This window comes from Sorex fumeus, unplaced genomic scaffold (genome assembly GCF_029834395.1).
Source record: "Sorex fumeus unplaced genomic scaffold, SorFum_2.1 ptg000003l, whole genome shotgun sequence".
In the NCBI taxonomy this organism is placed as follows: Eukaryota; Metazoa; Chordata; class Mammalia; order Eulipotyphla; family Soricidae; genus Sorex; species Sorex fumeus.
Window position 1 is genome coordinate 19,595,077 of NW_026606060.1, and position 14,420 is coordinate 19,609,496.

The 14,420-nt window shown below is 42.5% G+C and overlaps 1 protein-coding gene across 2 annotated transcripts in view; it reads left to right on the top strand.

Annotated features, from left to right (window-relative positions):
* Positions 1-14,420, top strand: part of RMND5A (required for meiotic nuclear division 5 homolog A) — a 75,568-nt gene that overhangs the window by 27,276 nt on the left and 33,872 nt on the right. The gene's annotated exons all lie outside the window — the stretch shown is intronic.

Consider the following 14,420-nt stretch of genomic DNA (forward strand, 5'->3'; position numbering starts at 1 on the left):
CAGGGTTGGCCACATGCATATCATGTACTATCTCTCTAACCGTTTGCTTTCAGAACAAAACTGGTGATGCAGTGTTTTACTCCTGCCTCACAGTGCTTGGGAGTCACTTCCTTTGGTACTCATGGAGGGCCTCCCTCACAGAAAGCACACACTCTTGCCATTTTTGCTCTCCCTTCAGCCCACTTTGTTATTCTTAAAGCTCCAGTTGTTATGTCTTATAAAAAGGAAAACAGTATTTTAAAAACTGCTTTTTCTCCCACTTTAGTGTTTATCCATTTTCTTTTATGATTAGCACATTTAGGATGGTGGTGAGTATATTTCCAATGTGGTATGAAATTTTAATGCCCTATGAGGTAGATTGTTTGCAGAAGTAATATTTCCTACTTCCTATCCGCCCCCCCCCCCCCGCCCCCCCGCCCCGGGTGTGACTGTCTTTTCTGAGCCAAGTAGGAAAGCATCCTGGCATTCGTTTTCATGCATCATCTGTGTCCTTCTGTGGCAGATTAGTCACTTCTCCAGTGTTACTAAAGAGTTGTCCTCCCGTTGTTTATCGAATTGCTCGAGCGGGCCCAGTAAAGTCTCTGTTGTGAGACTTGTTGTTACTGTGTTTGGCATATTGAATATGTCACGGGGAGCTTGCCAGGCTTTGCCGTGTGGGCGAGATACTCTCAGTAGCTTGCCGGGCTCTCCGAGAGGGGCGAAGGAATCAAATCTGGGTCAGCCAGGTCAGCCTCGTGCGAGGCAAACGCCCTACCCGCTGTGCCATCGCTCCAGCCCACTGAAGAGTTAAGGACAAGCATTTGCGTTGGGTTATTTTTCTTTTGATGTTTCTTGACTAAGCTCTCTTGGCCTTAGTGATTAGCTGTTACCACTTGAGCACCAGGTGGACCAGGGTTGCTGTGACCAGCTCAGCTAATGGGTGGAATTTGTGACTGGTGTGAACATCTTTGTTCACACAGTGTAAACTTGGTGGGACTCTAGGAAAACTTTTTCAGAGACAACTCTTTGAAACAAAGACATTTTATATTTTCTAACTAGTTATTTTAGTTTCCTGGTCTGTCAGCCAAGAGAACTGTAACATAGAAACTCATGAGTCCAGAGTGACTCTGACTCATGGGTGAGGTGTGTTAGAAATTATTTGAAAGAGCAGTTGTATTGAAAGGCGAGGTTTGACAGGCCTGAATCTGACCTGTATGATTCTAAGGGCAGTCCTTAACTGGTGGGTGCAGTATGACATGACAGTGCCAGGGACTTGGAACTGTCGGGGGAGCTGTGCCTTACAAAGTCATGAGAACAGAACTTCACAGTACTCCATAAAACTGAGGCCTTCATTTAGCCAGTGAAGCCAGAGGAGTGGTGTTGGTAGCAGACCCTTAGTTTTGGAGAAGTGATCTGATGGCAGTTGCTGGGAAAAGCTGGCGAGGTAATTGAGCACTCCCGGAAATAGCTTCAAGGTTGGCACACCTGTTTGGTAACTCCAATGGAGTAAACACAAGATTGGGAAGTGGCTTTGTCATCAGACTGTCCTTGAGAGTTTGTTTGGAGGTGCTAGCAGTATCACCTCAGTATCACTCATCTCTGTTCATTCGGGGCAGTCGGCCACTTGAGCTGTGCACAAGGCTTCAGGAGGGACATCTGAGGAATACAGAGGGAGGAGGGCGGGACACCTCCCTAACCAGCCAGCATGGCAAATCACCCTTGGCAGTCAAAGGGGTGACAGATGTCACAGTCAGCTTTCACATTGCGTTTTAGACCTGCCTGTAGTGTTGGATATCTTCCTGTGTTGATTGGTGTGTACCTGTGATTTTTGGTGTGTATCAGCTTAAGAAATTTGGCCCTGCTGGTAGAACACACTAGAGGTGATTTACGTTTCTGTTGGCGAGCAGTCCTCAGAGTCCCCCAAGATGGCTGAGTTTGGCTGCTATGGTGTTTGAAGTGTTTTGGTGGCTGACAGTGATCGAGGCCTTGCAGCATTTCCTGTGGTTCAAGCTTGGGTGGTTTGCAGAGGCATCTGCTTGTCCAGAAGATCTAATAGGACAGGACACGACATACTGCTGTGATGGTGGGGAAAACAGAAGCTTCCAGAGTGCTGGAGGAGGTATCTGAACCAAAATCCCAGATTCAAGGATAGGTGGTGATGGCCTCAACCCGGACTTCTTTGTCGTCTAGGAAGTCTTTCAAATACTCAGTAGGGTTCTGAGGTATTTTGGATAGCTTTAAAGACAAAGCATTTAAATGTATTCAGTGCCAGAAATGGAAGAACTTTTTTTTTATCTTTCAAACAAATGAATTTAATTTTACATTTAGAAAGCACGATGAACCCCATTTTCCTGCATTATCAGATGGTTTTATACATGCAAAGTACAGGTTACATTTCAGAATTTTACTTCAAAAAGTGATCTTACTGTCTGTGCAATTGTGTTTTTTTTTTTTAAATTTTTATTAGTGAAACAGCATGAGGTACAGTTATATATAGATTTACAAATTTTTGTGCTTGGGTTTCAATTGTGCAATAATGATCAAACACCCATCCCTCCACCGGTGCCCATTTTCCACCACCACGGGTCCCAGTATCCCTCCCACCCCCCACCCCCCTGTCCCACCCTGCCTCTGTGGCAGGGTCATTTACTTTTCATTGATCACTTTGCATATAAGGAAATGTTGTGCGGCCGCATAAGTGGCCACGCGGTTCGGAAAAAATGTCCTGGTACCCGCATGCCAGAGCCATGCTTGCAGAAGCTCATGGTCACCGGGATTCCATCTGGAGAAGGTAGGACGGCAGCACCTACCCCATCTGGGTCCTCCCGGTGATATCGGCTCTGGACGGGGCCTGGAGCATTCTCTGGGAGCTGTGGGGCCCTCCAGCCAGTTTTCTTCTTTGTTGCTGTGTGCTGTAAGATAGTGCTGGGGGATGAGCTGTGGGCATGGCTTCCGGAATCAGAGGTTGCCTGGGAGCTGGGGCGGCCCCATTGCAGTTCGGAAAAAATGTCCCAGTACCCACATGCCAGAGCCATGCTTGTAGAAGTTCATGGTCACCAGGATTCCATCTGAAGAAGGTGGGAAGATTTTTTTTGAGTGGATAACAAGGCAAATATAGAGAGAAACTACAGGCTGGTTCTTTTTTGGGGATATGTTTGATTTGACTTACTAATTACACATTGATTTACTTTATTGGGAATTTTTTTCCCCTCATACTTGTACGTTAATAGGGCTTTATCAAAAATTGTTTTTGGTCATTGTAGTTTTACATTTCTGTTAATGTAGTTGGGATCGTAGGTGATATAAATCGCAGATTCTTTAGATCCATCATATGACATTTATTAAGTTGAACTATGTAGTCCTGGGCCACAGAAGAAAACTTAGATATTTTAACCCAATTCTGTAACACCTTTCATTGCTTTTTTGAAGTGAAGCAATATAGTTTTTATTGAAACTTATTTAGAAAGACGTGAGGGAAGAAAAAGAAGTACCTGTTTAAGAGAGAACACGGATTTCTCCAGCGTGGAAATAGGCAAGCAGAGAAACACAGAGGGAAGCAAGCAAGATATGTATTCAAGAAAGAACATGGGCTCGAAGAGCAAGCCTTTTATTGTATTTTCTAGCAACTATTTTGGCTTCTTATTGGTTTGACCTCAGCTACAGAGGAAGCAGTTACCTCACTCAGACATCCGTGAGGAATTCTGGTGGTGGTTGTTGGGTAAGAGTCCCTTGATGTGTAAAGCTGTTCCCGTTTAGTGTGGACCCGGAAAATTTGTAAAAGCTTCTGAGCAGTCTCTTGTAAAGGCTGAGCAGATTGGTGGTGAACAAACAAGATGAAGCTGAAACTCTTGTGGCACAGTTTTTCAGTACCACAATAGACAGACTTGAGTAATGAACTGGAATGCTGTCCAGCAGCTCGCGGGCACCTTGGTATGGACGCAGGTTTCCACCCAGTTACAGGCATCAGGAGAAGCCTGTCACCTCTTTATGAGCAGACTGATGCTTAAGAAGGAAGAATTTTAGTACCTTTTTTTAAAAAAAAGTGTGTGTGTGGGGGGGGGAGGGTGTACACCTAGTGGTGCTCGGTGGCTACTCCTGACTAGTGGTCACTCTAGTTTGTGCTACTGGCAGGGAGGGCAGTAGTAAGGGATTGAACCAGGGCCTCCCACCTGTGAGGCATCTCTTTGCCACATTTCAACATGCTAGATGATTTTTTTTTCCTGTAGCATTTTATACTTCTTGTGTTGACCTACTAACCCTTGTTCTCTAGTCATCACTTTTCTGAAAACGTAAGCAGAAAAGAAGTTTGTGTTATTAGCCAGAAGTCTGTGTTATTAGCTTTTGAGTATGAGTATAAAAATTTGTTGGAGAGCTCTGCTTTAATATACTTTTTATTTTCAGATGCCCATAATATAACCTTGGTTTTCAAATAAATATTAGTCATTAGGTTTTATAGCAGTTTTTTTTTTTTAAAGGAAGACATGTAATGTGTTGAGCAAACTGATGTTTAAGAACGAAGAATTTTGAAATGTGTGTTTCTCTTTCCTCTATGGATACTCTTTTGGTAGCATCTTCAGCAGTTTTTTTTTATAACAAACAATACACAATTTATTGTTTCGGTTCTGCTTTGGGAAAGGAATTGTGGTTTGGGATGGAAACATCCCAGATACAGTGGTAGGAAGGTGTAATGGTGGTGGGATTGGTGTTTGAATATTAAATGTAATCAAATATTGTGAACTACCTTATAAAATAAAAAATTAAAGAATTGTGTGTTTTAAGCATACTTGTATCCCAGGATGCAGGTAATTTATTACTAATTTACACATAAGACAGCTAGGCCTCAGAACAAAGTAACATACTTTTTAAAAACATTTATTTGGGGCATACTCGGGGATGCTCAGGGGTTACTCCTAGCTCTACACTCAGGAATTACTCCTGGTGTTGCTCAGAGGACCATATGGGATGTTGGGGATCGAACCCAGGTCAGCTGCATGCAAGGCGGCAAGTGCTCTACCCACTATACTCTCTCTCCGACCATGAAAGTAACATACTTTTGACTCTAAATCTCACTCAAACTCTGTTCTCAAACTCTGCTATATTGAAAAACCAGTTATGCCATTGCTGTTGATGTTGATATATGAAAGTGGAAAAGAATAGTTATACATTTTATTAAAAATCTGCTTTCTAAGGTTATCTTTTGTCATTAGATGGAGTATCCAAATTGATGAGGCAAAATTCTGTTTTTAAAAGAGTGGATGCTAATGCTATAAAAAGTGAAATGGGGGTTTAAAAATTGATAGGCCAGAGAGATAGCAGAGCAGGTAGGGCTTTTGCTTTGCATTCGGGCAACCTGGGTTTGAAACTTGGCATGCCATATGGTAGCCTAAGCCCCACCAGGAGTGATCCTTGAGCAGAGAGACAGGAGTAAGCCCTGAACATTGCTGGGTGTGACCCAAAAACAATTTTAAAAAAATCAATAGAAAACCCAAAATTGGGGCTGGAGCAATAGCACAACGGGTAGGGCATTTGCCTTGTATGTGGCTGACCTGGGTTCTATTCCCAGCATCCCATATGGTCCCCTGAGCATCTCCAGGAGTGGTTCCTGAGTGCAAAGCCAGGAGTAACCCCTGAGCATCGCTGGGTATGACCCAAAAAGAAAAAAGAATAAAAACAAACCCCAAATTGTTCTGAGTGAACTGTCTAGAATAGCTCACAGGTAGGTGTGACCTGAGTCTGAAAGGAGAAAAAGGTACTTAGAGAGAAACCTTTAATGCTAGTTTAGATAGGGTCGGGCAAGTCTGAAGATATGTGTTAGCTCAGAATTTCACTTATTGTTACTGTGGAATGGATAGACCCATGAATGGTAAAGATGAAGAAGGATTAGAAAGACTAAAAAAATTATGGGGGGGGGAGTTCTGAAGTATAAACAGATACACTTTTTTTTTTAGAATTGAGTTTTAATAATAGGAGTAAAAGGCTAACAATATAGTGACAAGTTACTAAGCCTGAATATATTTCCTGAAAATAATATGTGATAGTAAACTCTCACACAATTATTAACCAATAGTTCAAGAAAATACAAAATTGTCTAAATTTTTGAAGGATATTTCCTAAAAAGGTACCCGTGGAGCCAGAGAGATAATACAGTGGGTGGTGGACTTGCCTTGCCCACAGCCAGCCCAGGTTTGGCCCCTGGAACCCTGTGTGGTCCTCTGAACCCAGCCAGAGTGATTCCTGAATATAGAGCCAGGAGTAAGCCCTGCGATTAACTTGGTGTGGCCAAAAAAGTTCAAACAAAAATCTTGCATCTTTATAGTCCAAGATGAAAGTCGATCCTTTTAAGTGTATCTAGTTTAAATGGGAATAACCATGCTCTCCGACCATGGTCTGAGCCAGGACCTGACCCAACCTCTTGGCCACAGGTGACTGCTCCAGAGTGGGTCTCTTAAAGTCTCTCTAGCATGTTTCTCAGAGCTTTCCAAGCGGAAAGAAGGGCTGGAAACATGTGAACTGGGGAGTGATTAGCAGCCCATGAAAGAACCTGGTCTGTGGGAAGCAAAACTCCTGTGCTGAGAGAATTAAGGGAAAAGATGAGGCTGGGGACATCTTTTGAATCTCAGGTACCTTGCTGCCCACTGCTGGATACCTTCTTTAAATGCAGCTCCTTTGTGTAGAGAGGTCGTGGGAGTTTAGAGATCCCGACTCTGGGACTGAAGAGATAGATAGTACCCAGGTTAAGGCCTTTGCTCGCCACTGACTCTAGTTCGGTCCTTGACACTGCATATGGCCAGGAGTGACCCCTGAGTGCAGAGCCAGGAGTAAGCTGGGCGTGCTTTTCCCATAGGGGCCGCAGGAAAAGAGAGCGGACGCCTCCAAGTAGCCGAATGCTTTCTGCGTCTCTTCTCTTGTATTGGACTTTATTGTTTTGATGAAATAATACTGGTTTTGCCCTCTCAGTCTGAAAATTTATTTTGAAGACAAATTGAGTTTTGCTTTCTCTACCATCTGTCACATTTCATTAACTCTAAACTGTGGGCCTATATTGTTCTTATACCTATGCTCTCAGTACAGCATACGAAACTATGCTGACTTAATGATAGTGCTAATTATTTGTTGAATTACAGTTCAACTCGTGGAACCTGGACCTTTTGTAAGCAGGTCTCCTATTAGAATGTGCGATCACTGGAGGTGGTGTAGACCCACTTTTGCCTGATACTAGAAGATGAGATAAATTCCTTGGTCTAATAATGTCCAAATCAGGTTAGGTTGAAAGATGGAGTGGGCGCCCCCAGCGCTATCTTACAGCACACAGCAACAAAGAAAGAAAACCGGCTGGAGGGCCCCACAGCTCCCGGAGAATTCTCTGGGCCCCATCCAGAGCCCATATCACCGGGAGATCCCAGATGTGGTAGTGCTGTCTCCCTGCCTTCTCCAGATGGAATCCCAGTGACCATGAGCTTCTGCAAGCATGGCTCTGGCATGCAGGTACCAGGACTTTTTTCCGAACTGCACTGGGGCCGCCTAGACTCCCAGGCAACCTCTGATTCTGGAAGTCACACCTACAACCCGCCCCTAGCACCATCTTACAGCACACAGCAGAGAAGAAAAAAACCGGCTGGAGGGCCCCACAGCTCCCGGAGAATTCTCAGAATTCTCAGGATGGCTCCCCAATCCAGAGCCAACGTCACCAGGAGGTTCCAGATGGGGTAGGTGCTGTCTCCCCGCCTTCTCCAGATGGAATCCCGGTGACCATGAGCTTCTACAAGCAGGGCTCTGGCATGTGGGTACCCGGACTTTTTCCTGAACCTTTCCTGATATGCAAAGTGATCAATGGAAAGTAAATGATCTAGCATTTGTCCCTGAAAATCAGCCTTCAGTGGTGGTGGGAAAAAGTCTGAGCAAAAGATAATGCCCAACCAAAATACCTCTGGACTGTGTATTTAACTATGGTGCTATGCCGCCCTGGGAGGGGAAGGGTGTCTGTCCCTCCGCCTGTCCCCCTTTGCAGGGGCGACATGATGGCCTGCATCTTTTAGAGCCTAATGAACAGCCAGGTATGAGACTGCATTGACGAGGCACGTGGGGCTTCATGGGATGGGGGTGGAATCGGCCCTGTTCCCCACCATGACAATGCTTTGGGTTGCTACCCTCAAATGCCTCCTCTGGCTTCTAACCGACCATGATCCCAGAGGCACACATACCAATCTCAGAACCCAGGGGCTTCTGGCAGTAATCCCGGGCTGGAGCGATAGCACAGCGGTAGGGCGTTTGCCTTGCACGCAGCCAACATGGCTGACCCGAGGTTTATTACTAAAATATCAGAAATCCAAATTTGCGTGGCCACTATTGTGGCCACATGACATCACATGCTCTTTATAATCAACAATAGAAAACAAATTTTCTAATGATGTCTTTGTGGCAGGTCTGAATGTTGGGGAAAATTCCAAATAACGGTGTTGGGTCTTCTGTCGTAATATTGAATGTGATCAACGTAGAGAGAAAGTAAAGTGGAAATCTGCCATACAGGCAGGGGGTGGGTGGGAGGGGGGGTATACTGGGGTTCTTGGTGATGGAAAATGTGCACCGGTGAAGGGACAGGTGTTTGATCATTGTATGACCTACCGAGACTTGAACTGATAGGCTTTGTGACTGTTCTCACAGTGATTCAATAAATTAAAAAAAAAAAAGATGGGGTGGGGGACCTACTAACCCATTATGCTGGACCAGCTAATCCAGTTTATAATTGTAGTAAGTGATTTTATCATTATTGCCTCTGTTGCAGGACTTTTTGAGTGTATGTTACCAGGTTCTAAAGCCAGACCTCTTTTGAGACAAATCTCCAACCTTCATTTGTTTTCTAAGATAAAATTTCTTTTCTGGAGGAAGAGGTGTCCCCCAAGCAGTGCTCAGAAGGCCTGGAGGACCCCTCCTGCCATTCCCACCCAAGGCCAGCCTTTCACATCTAGGACCTGACGCTGCTGTGCTGCTTTGTCCCTTCAGTGCCAGGGATTATCAGGACACCTGAGCAAGCCCCAGGTGCCTCCAGGCCTGCGCCCAGTAATGGTTGGGGGGAAACCATGTGGTGCTGGGGATCAAAGCAAGCCCCTTAATTCTTGTATTGTTTCTTCAGTCCCCCAAAGTTGTTCTAACTGTAGAATCAGATTATTAATGTTATTTTTTTGGCCTTTTGGGTCACACCTGGCGATGCTCAGGGGTTATACTACTGGCTCTGCACTCAGGAATTACTCCTAGTGGTGCTCAGAGACCATATGGAATGCCAGAGATCGAACCCAGGTTTGGCTACATACAAGGCAAACGCCCTACCCACTGTATTATTGCCCCAGCCCCTAGAATCAGATTCACTGGCAAGACTTGACTCTCGGGCTCACACAATAGTACAGTGGGTAGGGTACTCGCCTTGCACATGGATGACTTGGGTTTGGTCCCAGGCATCCCACACAGCGCCCTGAACACTGCCAGGAGTGATCCCTGAGTGCACACACAGACACACACAGACACACACACACGCTCACCCCTCCAAACCCTCCCCCCCACCCCCCCGCCCAAAGACTTGGCTGTCAGATTCAGCTGCTTTAGTATATTGAAAGTTTGCTGTGGAATAGGTCCTGGTAGATATTTTCTAATATATATTGTTATTACTAGTACTTAGTGAGGTAAGGATTCTTGTTCCAGGTAAAATGTGCAAAAAATAGACTGGCATAAATAACCTATGAGAGACTGGAACTCCAGAGCAAAATGAAATACCTGGGATAAAAGCACAGATTTTAAGATTTTTTCAAGGGCTTTACTCAACAGAAGTTCCCAGAATATTAATTCCTAGTACGTAAGAATGTTCTTCTTTGTATCCGGAACGGTAAGAGACATATGCCATCTTTGGGACACTAATCACTCTCTAGTGATTTTCATAGTCTGTTCTAACAAGAAGGGAATGGGGAAAGTAGATTGGAGCAGAAAATGATAAAATAAATGAGGAAATTGAATACGGCAGTTAAGCTTATGGCATATTTTGAATATCTTAGCATATATCTTAAAGATATATGCTTCTCTATCTCTTGACAGAGAAGCATATATCTGAGCATGTCACATGACCCTTTACTTTTTAAAGTAAGAAATTCCTGATGTGTGTGTCCCCTGATCTGGTACCATCTACTATTCTCTTCATGGTAACACAGAGGAAGGGGGCTATGCTTGCAAATCATGACACATTTGCTATGTTTATTTTCCATCCCGTAGCTCACAAAGTACCGTTACCTGTTATATGCCCAAATATTAGTTATTTTATCCTAGGATGGTCTCATCATCAGCTTCACTAGGTTTAATAGATTTTTATCCTTAAAGGGTTGTATCAGAAATTCCTCCAGACTTAATTATTAAAATTTCAGGATTCCAAAATCGCACAGCCACAATTGCAGCTGCGTGACATCATATGCTATTTATAATCAGCAATAGAAAACAAATTGTCTAATGTTGCCTTTTTGTCTGGCCTGAGTATTGGGGGGAAGTCCAAATAATAATGGTGGGTCTAGTGTAGAAATATTGAATGTACTCAAAGTACAGAGAGAGTAATGTGGAAATCTTCTGCCACACAGGTAGGGAGAGGGATGGGATGGGGGGTATACTAGGGTTTTTGGTGGTGGAAAATGGGCACTGGTGAAGGGACAGGTGTTTCATTATTGTATGACCGAGACTTAAACCTGAAAGCTCTGTAACTGTTCTCACGGTGATTCAATAAATAAATTTATTTTAAGAAATAATAATAATAAAATAGTTTTACAAAAAGGGTTATATCAGTTTCTGTTCCTACCAAACATGTGCAACGGTTCCTAGTTCCTTACTTTTCACTTACTTGGGAATTGTATTCAGGCAATTACATTTTTTAAGAACGGGAAAATTTTACTAAGATGAATGTGAAGTAGTATCTGCTTGTATTTACATTCCTTCATTTTCTAGATGGAACATCCTTGTTTATCCATGAATTCCCCCCATTTGTGAATGTTTTGCCATTATTTTTGATCCATTTTTTTCTTTTAAGGTGTTTATTGTTGGCTAGTAGGATTTAAATAAAAGAACTTTTGAAAATGATCGTTTCTGGGTTGTCTACAAAGTATATCTCTTTTCCTAGGCTATGTGGAACCATAAACTGTGAAGTATTATTTTTCACCGCTAAGCCAGATTAACTAGATGTCTAGAAAGAAAACTAATTCCTAGTAGGTACAACAATAGTGCATTGTTCATATGACATTTTTTATTAAAAATAAACAGGAACATTTAAAAATATATCTTTATTAAATAATTATCTCAATTTTAAAAATACTATAGTTCACCACATACTCTTGCCACTGCTTAGTAATTATAATTTCATAAAAGGTATTTTGGAAAGTGGATATTTTTAGATGGTGAACAAAGAAAGCTCATTGTTAAAGTAAATATGTTCCTGGTGGAAATAAAAAGATATATTTAAATTTTATAATTTTATAATGACATAAAAATAAGTTTGCTATTTCTGCCTCAGCTTCCAGTTTTAATTTTTTTTTTTCTTTTTGGGTCATACTGGGCAATGCACAGGGTTTACACCTGGCTCTGCCCTGAGGAATTACTCCTGACGGTGCTCAGGGAACCATATTGGGTGCTGGGAATCAAACCCAGGTTGGCCATGTGCAAGACAAACGCCTTACTTGCTGTGCTGTCGCTCCAGCCCCCAAGTTTTAAAATGTTTAATCCAAAACTAAGAACATAAAACTTCATTACAGGGCTGGAGCAGGTTCAGTCCTGGGCAGCCCATATGGCCCCACAAGCACTGCCAGGAGTATTTCCTGAGTGCAGAGTCAGGAGTAACCCCTGAGCATCGCTGTGGGGTATGATCCAGAAAGCCAAAAAGAAAACCCCAAACCAAAACCCACACACCTCATTACAAATGTGAATGATTCCGAAAGTACATGAGGAGGTCTATGAATTAGTATGGCCTGGATTTTTTTCCCAAGCCATGATGTCTTCCAGGCAGACACACCCTGGATGTGTACTTTTGGCTTGTGAGATTCTTCCGTGACTTTTACGTTGATGTCTCAGAATGTCTTCCCAAGTTGTCTTTTGTTTTAAAAATATGAAAGGGAAAAATATTGTAAGACAGAGCACTCATAACAGGTAATTGTCTTCATTACCACTTCTTGGCCAGTTTGCAGTGCTGCTGACTTCATGGGCAGCTTTATACACTCTCTCTCTCTCTCTCTCTCTCTCTCTCTCTCTCTCTCTCTCTTTCTCTCTCTTTCTACACACACACACACACACACACACACGTTTGTCACCTAGCAACGGAGCTGGAACTGATCCCAGGCTCTGATGCAACAGTAAGAACCTGCAATTATAACAAAAGGATTCTGACTCGATTGCCTTGCTTCAACTTCTTGTTACTATTTTAGCTTTAATTGTGGCTGTATGTGAGCAGACAGTAAGCTCTGAAAGAAAAGTATTTATTAAACTCCAAGGATTAAACTGGAGAAATTAAACTGGAATGGTAAGAGTGCTGCACAAATTCATCTAATGTAATGCTTACTCATACTTGGTTGTATTTTTCAAGACCAGCAAAAATGTTAGCCCCCAAGTATAGTAGAGGTACCTTAAGTTCAAGTATTTGGTTTTACTGCATAGAAGTTAGTGGCCTGGAGAATGTTCATGTACCTTTGTACATGAGCCCATCATAATAAAACATTGTTTAAATTTGTTTAAATAATAAGCCCCTGCATTTTAAACATTTGAAAATCATTGTTGGTTATTTATATTATATTATATTATGTTGGTTATTTATATTATAAAAGGAATTCTTTCCTTTTATTTCAACAGTCATTGACTGGGGGCAGTTTGTAAAATTTTGACAGCTTGTACCCCCAAATGAAATAATTCCTTTGAACTTGGTCTGTGCTTTGAGCTGATGAATTTCCAAAGTTTCTAAATTTTTTTAATTTATTTTATTTATTTTCTGCAGAATTTCACCCGATAGAGTGAATGAGATTGATAGATCACTGAGATATTTTAATTACTCTGGTTCTTATTTGTAAAGACTTTAGCAATTCAGAGAGAGGCACAATCCTGAGTTTATAATAAAGTCTGTGATCCTTTGCTCTCCATATTTTTATTCATATTAGTGACTTGTTAGGGGTCATGAACTACGCCTCTGTTCTCGGCTGGAAGAGGAACCCAGTGGCAGGCAGCGTTTCCACCCTCAGTCTTGTAGTTGTCATAGAGACCATAACAATATAATTTACTTGAAAAATAATATCTCACAAGGCAAAATTGGATAAGCAGATATGAAATTTAAGAACCTTAAGATAGTTACAGTTTTTCAGTTCAAGGAACAGTCTTTTCCATATGTACATAAAAGCTGTAGCTTTAGCTTGAAGCATTTTGCATTATTTCCCTCCTTTCAGTTAAATACTAGGCCCTGAATGATGTCCATTAAAATATAAATGAAAAGTAAGGCTCAGGGCTGGGGAGGCAGCTCAGCGTACTGGAGTGCACATTTTGCTTGCAGGTTCCAGCCCAAGTATTGCATGGTCCCCTGAGCACCAAGCCAGGAGTGTTCCTCAAGGACCACCAGGTGGGGTCCCCCAAACCAAAAAAAAAATCTGAAAAATGAAGGCTTTGACAGTAACTAAGCGCTGGGTATTCTGTTTATTTGGGTTTTGATGGTTTTGGAGAGTGGAGTCTGAGTAATTTCAGATCTTTTTTTGTTTAGGGGCCATACCCAGTGATGCTCAGGACTAGTCCAGGTTGACTTCATACCTGGGGCTCCTGCATGCAAGGCTTGTGCTCCAGCCCAGTCTCTCTTCACTTCAAAGTTTAACTGTGTAAATTTTAGTTTCAAGCTACTGACTCCAGGAATAGGATATCTAGGGGATCTGAGTGTTGATACAATGGGTAGAGTCCTTGTCTTGCATGCGGCCAACATGGGTTCCATCCCTAGCACTCCATATGGTCCCCTTAACCCTCCAGGACTGATTCCTGAGTGCAAATCCAGAAGTAAATTTTGAGAATAACCTCACCCGCTCAAAAAAGGGAAAAGAATAGAATAAATAAGAGAGGGATGAATGGAGGGGGGGGGCAAAAGAAAAAAAAAAGGACAAATAGCTCTGTTAGTAAAATGTGTTTAATTTGGAGAGAACTCTGCATTGGCAATAATTTAATGGGAGTATATTTTTCACTTGAGTCTGTGGTCTAATAAGATTTATGTGCCCTCCCCCACAAATTTTCGAAGGATTTATTAGGTATAATGTCTATGAAAGCATGAGGAGGGACTGGGAGTCTCCCAAGTCAGCTGTGGAGAGCTTTCAGACCACAGGGTATATTGTGTTTCCTTAACTTTCAAAGTTCCAAACTGGCTACCTTCTAAAGCACTTTGATGGGTCTTTCTGAGAAGGCCCACTGGC